Raw genomic sequence first — 6,380 nt, forward strand, 5'->3', positions numbered from 1 at the left:
CTTTGGTGAAATTCTAGGTGAAGCACGGTTAACACCAGATTCAAAATGGAATATTCCAAAAAAGGATCAAATATCTTTAGCCCTTTTTCAGAAGAAGATACTAGCCTTTGGAAAAATCCACGTATGGTGGATGCACCGATTGCTAGGTTGGTGAGGAATATAGTTATTTCAGCAGTTCAATCTGTATTCAATATGTAAATCTATTTGGACCTGAATTGGTATAGACTATTTCCCAGATTACAGGTGGGAAGATTGTGGATTTACTGGTATCAAAACAAAAAAGTCCCAGGTTCAGTTCCTGTTGTCCCCAAGGCAGGGAAAGATTCCAGACCTTTCAGGGTATGCCCAGAAGTTTCCATAGAAGTGCCTTCAGAGGGTGAGGGGCTCCCAACAGCCATTGTCCTGCTGAAAAAGTCACTTTACAATCCACTTGACTATATAGGAACAGGGACCTGGCCTCTGGTGGGAGCTCCTTTACTCAGGTTCAGGGATACCTGGATGCAATCCAGCCCAGATCAATGTTTAAAGGCTCTGGTAACCAGGAGTTACAGGTTAGACCTAGAGGCTCTCGTTTCATAAAGAATCTTTTACACTCTCCTTCCAATAAGTCATTACAGAAGATCGGCCATGTCGGGTTTCCTCACATAAGCCATCAATGTTTATAAGAACCTTTGTGAATATATTTAGGGTGATGTTGATAGGACAAATGGCAGGCAGGTACATTGGAAGTGTATGCCCTGAACACAGAATCTGAGAAACTTTCAGCTTTGCTGATTGACTGGCACGTGAAATTAAGCATCTCTTAAATTGATTGAGGCTAGGAAATCTTTTCTTCTGAAACCTGCAAGGATCAATTTTAATGTTTCAAAGCAGAACGGTTTTCTTTCATGAACTAATTCAATTCCTTGAGGTTCAGAATTGTCCTGAAACTTCTGTATTTTTTCTTTAAAAGAAATAAAAGCTTTTTGTTCTCTTTTTTTGAAAACCTGGCACTGGTTCCACAGCCTGGAAATCTGACAGGTGTCCTAAACTTTGTTTCAACACTGTCACCTGTAAAGGAAGGCTTGGCATTTTTGATTCTACAAATCCGTTTCCTCTTGGAATCTTCCAAAAAAACTCTATATGGTAACCGTTTGATACATTATTTAAAACCCAAATGTCTTCTACCTTTCTGCAAATTTCTGAAGCCTTGCTCCTACTGGAAGAGGGCAGTAGTAGTCATTGTCTGGCATTATTCTTTCTATATGCGCAACGAAAGGACTGCCTAGACACACATATTGTCTGCCAAGCCTAGAGGTCCAGGCTTCTTTAAACTATTGTCTGGATGATAAGGGTAGGGCAGTGGCTCTCAAACTGTGTGCCGTGGCACCCTGGGTGCCTCAGGACACTTGCAGGGGTGCCTCGGGTTGATGGTCCATCACCAATTCAAATTATTTATGGTCATTGAAATAGGTTACCTACCTATCTAATCGCTCCTTCAGTGCTCTCTTCTCTGAATCTACCTCCTCTTCGTTACCTCTTTCAGTTGGAGTACCGCAAGGCTCAGTCTTGGGTCCTCTGCTTTTCTCCATCTATACCTCATCTCTTGATAAACTAATCAGTTTTTAGATTTCAGTATCATCTGTACGCAGATGATACTCAAATCTACCTATCCTCTCCTGACTTGTCCCTATCTGTACTGGGCCGTGTCACTGAATGCCTTTCTGCCTGGATGACATCTCGCCACCTCACACTTAATATTTCAAAGACAGCTTTAATTATATTTCCACCGGCCAATAGTAGGTACGAACCTGATATCTCTATCACTGTTGAAAACTCGACTATCTACCCTACCGCACAAGCCCGCTGCCTAGGTGTCATCCTTGACTCTGATCTGTCCTTTGTTCCCCACATTTAATCTGTCTCAAAAATAGGATTTTGGTACTTACCAGGTAAATCCTTTTCTTTGAATCCATAGGGGGCACTGGAGTACTCTTGGGATATGGACGGGCGTAGCCGAACAAAGGCACTGAATATTTAAATTTAGGACTCTCCCCCCCTCCATATCCCCGAGTACCTCAGTGTACTCTCTCAGTGTTTTTTACTGAGCGAACAGGAACTATATAGAGAGGTTGACAATGGAGAATACCTATAACATAACGGACAACAACAAAGTTGACCCATAACCTTACTGTCAACTAAACAGTTGACACCTTAACCGATAGAACTTTATAATTTGAACCAATCGGTGAAAATGTGTTACCACAAGCTCCTCTGAGCTTAATACAAACCAAGTAAAACTTGTGACCCTAAGCTCCCTTGAGCTTAAAACAACCCAGGTAAAACTGCTCTGGGTGGGCGTCCAGTGCCCCCTATGGATTCAAAGAAAAGGATTTACCTGGTAAGTACCAAAATCCTATTTTCTTTATCATCCACTAGGGGTCACTGGAGTACTCTTGGGATGTACCAAAGCCTCCCTCGTGGGTGGGAGAGCTGTTTGATACTTGTAACAGTAGGCAGGCCAAAGCTAGATGCTGATGGCGCCACCATTCATAACGTGTAAACGTGCACAAACGTGGTGCACATGAAGGCTATGTAGCCGCGTCGTAGACGCTCCACGACCCGCTGGGTCTGACATTCCCACAGAACCTGTGGGATGAGCTATTACTGACGTAGGCGATTATAACTTAGCCTTAAAGTAAGCCTGACTTGTAGTCATTATTATTATCCAACTGGATAATGTCTGCTGAGAAACTGGCTAACCCCAGTTGTCAGTATCATAGAGAACAAACAATGTATTCATATCACGTACTGTTGACCTTCGGGACATATATAAACGCGTAATGCGTGTACCACATTCAGAATTCTAGAATGTGCTGTCCGCACAGGAACCCCTATTGGTATATTGATGTGAAGAATACGCAAGCGTAATTCGTCCGAAGATCTCTTTGTTATGAGAAAACTCAATTACGGTGGCTTGGAATACAAGGCACCCAAATATGAAAACAAAACCCTTGCCGAAGCCAAGGCTAGAAGAAAAATGTTTTCCAAAGTGAGAAACTTAATTCCCATTTGTTGTAAGGGTTCAAAATATGAAACTGTAAGAAATCTGAACCCAACCTCAAGTCGCCTGGCGCTGTAGGTGGGATAAATAGAGTCTGAACTTTGATGACACCTTGTAGAAAGATGTGTACAGACGCAAATAGAGGCAAACGTCTTTGAAAATAAGTTTACCACACAGATACCTGCACTCTTAGTGCAGATCAACGCAGTTTTCCATCCCACCCCGTTTAACAGAATACGGGTACCTTGAAGGATGATGTTGGAAACTTCCGAGGTTTACAACCTATGTAAGCACACAAAATTTTGTAATAATGAGCTGCCTTAAGCGGCTTACTAGCTCCTGCAATCTGTAATGAGGCTCCGACGGGGCTTCTCAGTAAGCGCCGGCCAGCCAGTGCAGGAGAATGTGTGGGCTGTGAGGGAGCTCTGTAATGCTCTATTTCTTAAGAGGGCGGTCTGAACCCTCACCCCGTCAACCGCAGCTGCGGTACATAGATAATAGGTACATAGGTAACTATGGGTAAAAGAACATTCCCTGATGTAACAGGTTGGACGTATTATGAGCGGGGCAAGATCGTGTGCAAGTATTCCTTGGAAATGCGAGAAGCAAACTTCTCCGAAACCCATGAGATACCACCAGTATGACTGTGACGAACTGTCTTATGATCCGTTTTGGCAACGGAGAGAGCAGCGGAAAATGGTGGAGCCAGATACACGACCACATGAATGTGAGAGACTCCACTGCCACTGCCCTTGTGATCTGTTTTGTACACATACTGAGCTTTTGTAATTGTGGCGAGATGCCATCATGTATACTTGAGAGTAACCCCCTTCTGTGGACTCACATATGAAACACCTCTTGATTTAATGTCCAGTTTTCAGGATCCAAATACTGACGGGTGAGATCATCTGTCTAACAGATGTCCACTCCCGGAATGATCTCTTGACATTTTCACATAATGGTGTTCTGAGTTATTGAGGATTTGAGTTACCTGCCGCATTGCCATGCGGCTTCTTGGTTCTCACTGGTTGTGTATGCAACTGCCGTTGCCTTGTCTGACTGCTTAAGCCCAGCGTGAGCCAGGCATCAACAAATTACATGAAACTCATGGTTGTTCCTCTCCACGGAAATCTTTAGTAAAAGGTGAAAGATTTATTCGTTCTGAAGAGAAACCAGAGTATATTCCTGGTCAGACTGAAAGCGAATCATGTATTGCATTGTAAAACGCACGGAGTTCTAGGACATTTATCGACAGCAATCTGTCGTGTTTTAGAACCTTTGTCGCTGATTTTAACTACAAATCCTGACCCTCTGCGACTCTCGTCCAGAGTATATGCACCCTTGTCCCTCTGTGGGAAACGCGAGTGAAGGGTGGTGAACTAAATTGAAAACACATCTTTATTCTTAATAGGTGAATACACCAATGTACCGCTAGTGTGCGTGTTTTGCACTAATTACTAGATGTACATTTGTTCTTGCTGGTGTAGTAGGTAAAAAGTTTTTGATTTACCGTATTTATAATCTTACCTAGGAATTGACCTCGTTTAGACGGAATTAGATGCGATTGTTTTCGAACTTGATCTGCTACCGCAGTATACCTTAGTAGCGCAAGTTAGAGGAACTTTGTTGAGACAGAGTTCTTATGAGCAGATCATCTAAGATAGAGAAACTCTGTTGAGACAGAGTTCTTATGTGAGATGAGCTATCATCCCAACAACACTTTGGTAAACACCCGAAGCGATAAGCAACGGTAGACCTGAAATGGGTAATGGTTGTGGCGATTTGCAAACGCTAGAACCTGTGATGAACAAACCGGAATGGGTAAATACGCATTGTGAAGATCAAATGTAATTATGCAATTTTGTGGCTCCAATAAGCAAATACTAAGTGCAGAAAATCCATTTTCCAACTGTAGTAAGTGAGTTGCTGATTGATATTGCGACGGAGCTGTTTGGTTTTGCTCAAACAGAGGGAAATAAGTAACTCTGACTCTGTTGCAGTACTACTGCCTGGTTTATAAACCAGCAAAGACTAAATGGCAACCTGCCAAACCGTTCCCCAGAGGCAGTTTTGTCCTTTAATCTGTAAATAGCTGAGACATGCATGAGTTGAAGTCTGGAAATCTCGCAAATGTAACATGTAAAGACGCGCTTCCACAATTGGAAAAGAGGTCATGAAACCACTGGCTTGCTGACTGTAGCGTCCTGTTATTACAAGGCGTGACTGTTTTGTACCACTGCCGTTACAAGTATTTGCGTCTTGATATCTGAATATCAAATTTAGGAGCAAACGAGCTCTGGCCTTGTCGCACTTAAGTAGCGACGATGAAAGTAACCGGCGTTAGCAGAAGGTTTACAGATATACTGTGCAGCTTGTTTTAACAGTGATCGTCATTGTTTCATACATAGATTTATAGTAACCCAAATGTATCCTGGGTTTTTATAAAGTTTGACAGAAACGCCTTTACCCATAGCGGATTGCGTTATTTTGGAACCGATTATGTATGTTGTCAAAAACCCCGCACTATCTGAGTGCTGGACTAATGTACCCTTCTCACTCGTAGTTATCGGTGTGAGATTTGACATAGAATCGTGCATTAAATTATAAGACCAGTGAAATAAACACTCTGGTACCCAAAGGGAAATTGGCCCTTTGGAAAGACTGTCTTTTGTTAGAGCTGGCGGAGTCATTCCGAGACTCCGATTACCGCTCTTTTAATTTGAATTGCCAATGTTAACATAGGATTTTTAAAAGTATTTTTAGTCTGCACTAGAGCCTTATTCGCTATGTAGACAGACACCATAATAGGCAACAGACAGACACTTGCACGACTTAATGAAGTTATTATATGGCATATATATATATATGTTATTGCTGAACAGCATATTTATATGAAACTCATGGTTGTTTCTCTCTACGGAAATCTTTAGTAAAAACGAAAGATTTTTTTCGATATGAAGAGAAACTAAAGTAATCTTTATGTGAAAAGCAGTTCACATGGGCATATGAAACCCGAACCAAATTCCTACTAACACCCCTGCGCCTCTGGTGGCTTAGAGATGTAGGGCAGGAATGTTCTAGAATTATCCTGAACTAAAAATTCCCACTAACACCCCTGCGCCTCCTTGTGGAGTAAAGGTGTATGGCCGGAATGTTCTGGAATTATAAGCTGGAAAAACAGCAATGATTAAAAATGGCCCTCATGCTTTCACTGAAAATCACAGTACAGGCAGTGTTAATATAGGCTTAATAGCCTTTTATACAGTTAATATAGGCTTAATAGCCTATTTGTTATTACAGGTCTAGTATACAGTAAATACATACATTTAGTTAACCT

At 42.0% G+C, this 6,380-nt stretch overlaps 1 non-coding gene and 1 pseudogene across 1 annotated transcript; both read right to left on the reverse strand.

Moving 5' to 3' along the window:
* Positions 1–4,109: 4,109 nt before the first annotated feature.
* LOC134983504 (U5 spliceosomal RNA) lies at positions 4,110–4,224 on the reverse strand. Its single transcript, XR_010191656.1, has one exon. It is a non-coding gene; the product is annotated as a U5 spliceosomal RNA (small nuclear RNA).
* Positions 4,225–5,909: 1,685 nt separating this feature from the next.
* LOC134983506 (U5 spliceosomal RNA) lies at positions 5,910–6,017 on the reverse strand (annotated as a pseudogene).
* Between the last annotated feature and the right edge of the window lie 363 nt (positions 6,018–6,380).

This window comes from Pseudophryne corroboree, assembly GCF_028390025.1.
Source record: "Pseudophryne corroboree isolate aPseCor3 chromosome 3 unlocalized genomic scaffold, aPseCor3.hap2 SUPER_3_unloc_16, whole genome shotgun sequence".
NCBI classification, from domain to species: domain Eukaryota; kingdom Metazoa; phylum Chordata; class Amphibia; order Anura; family Myobatrachidae; genus Pseudophryne; species Pseudophryne corroboree.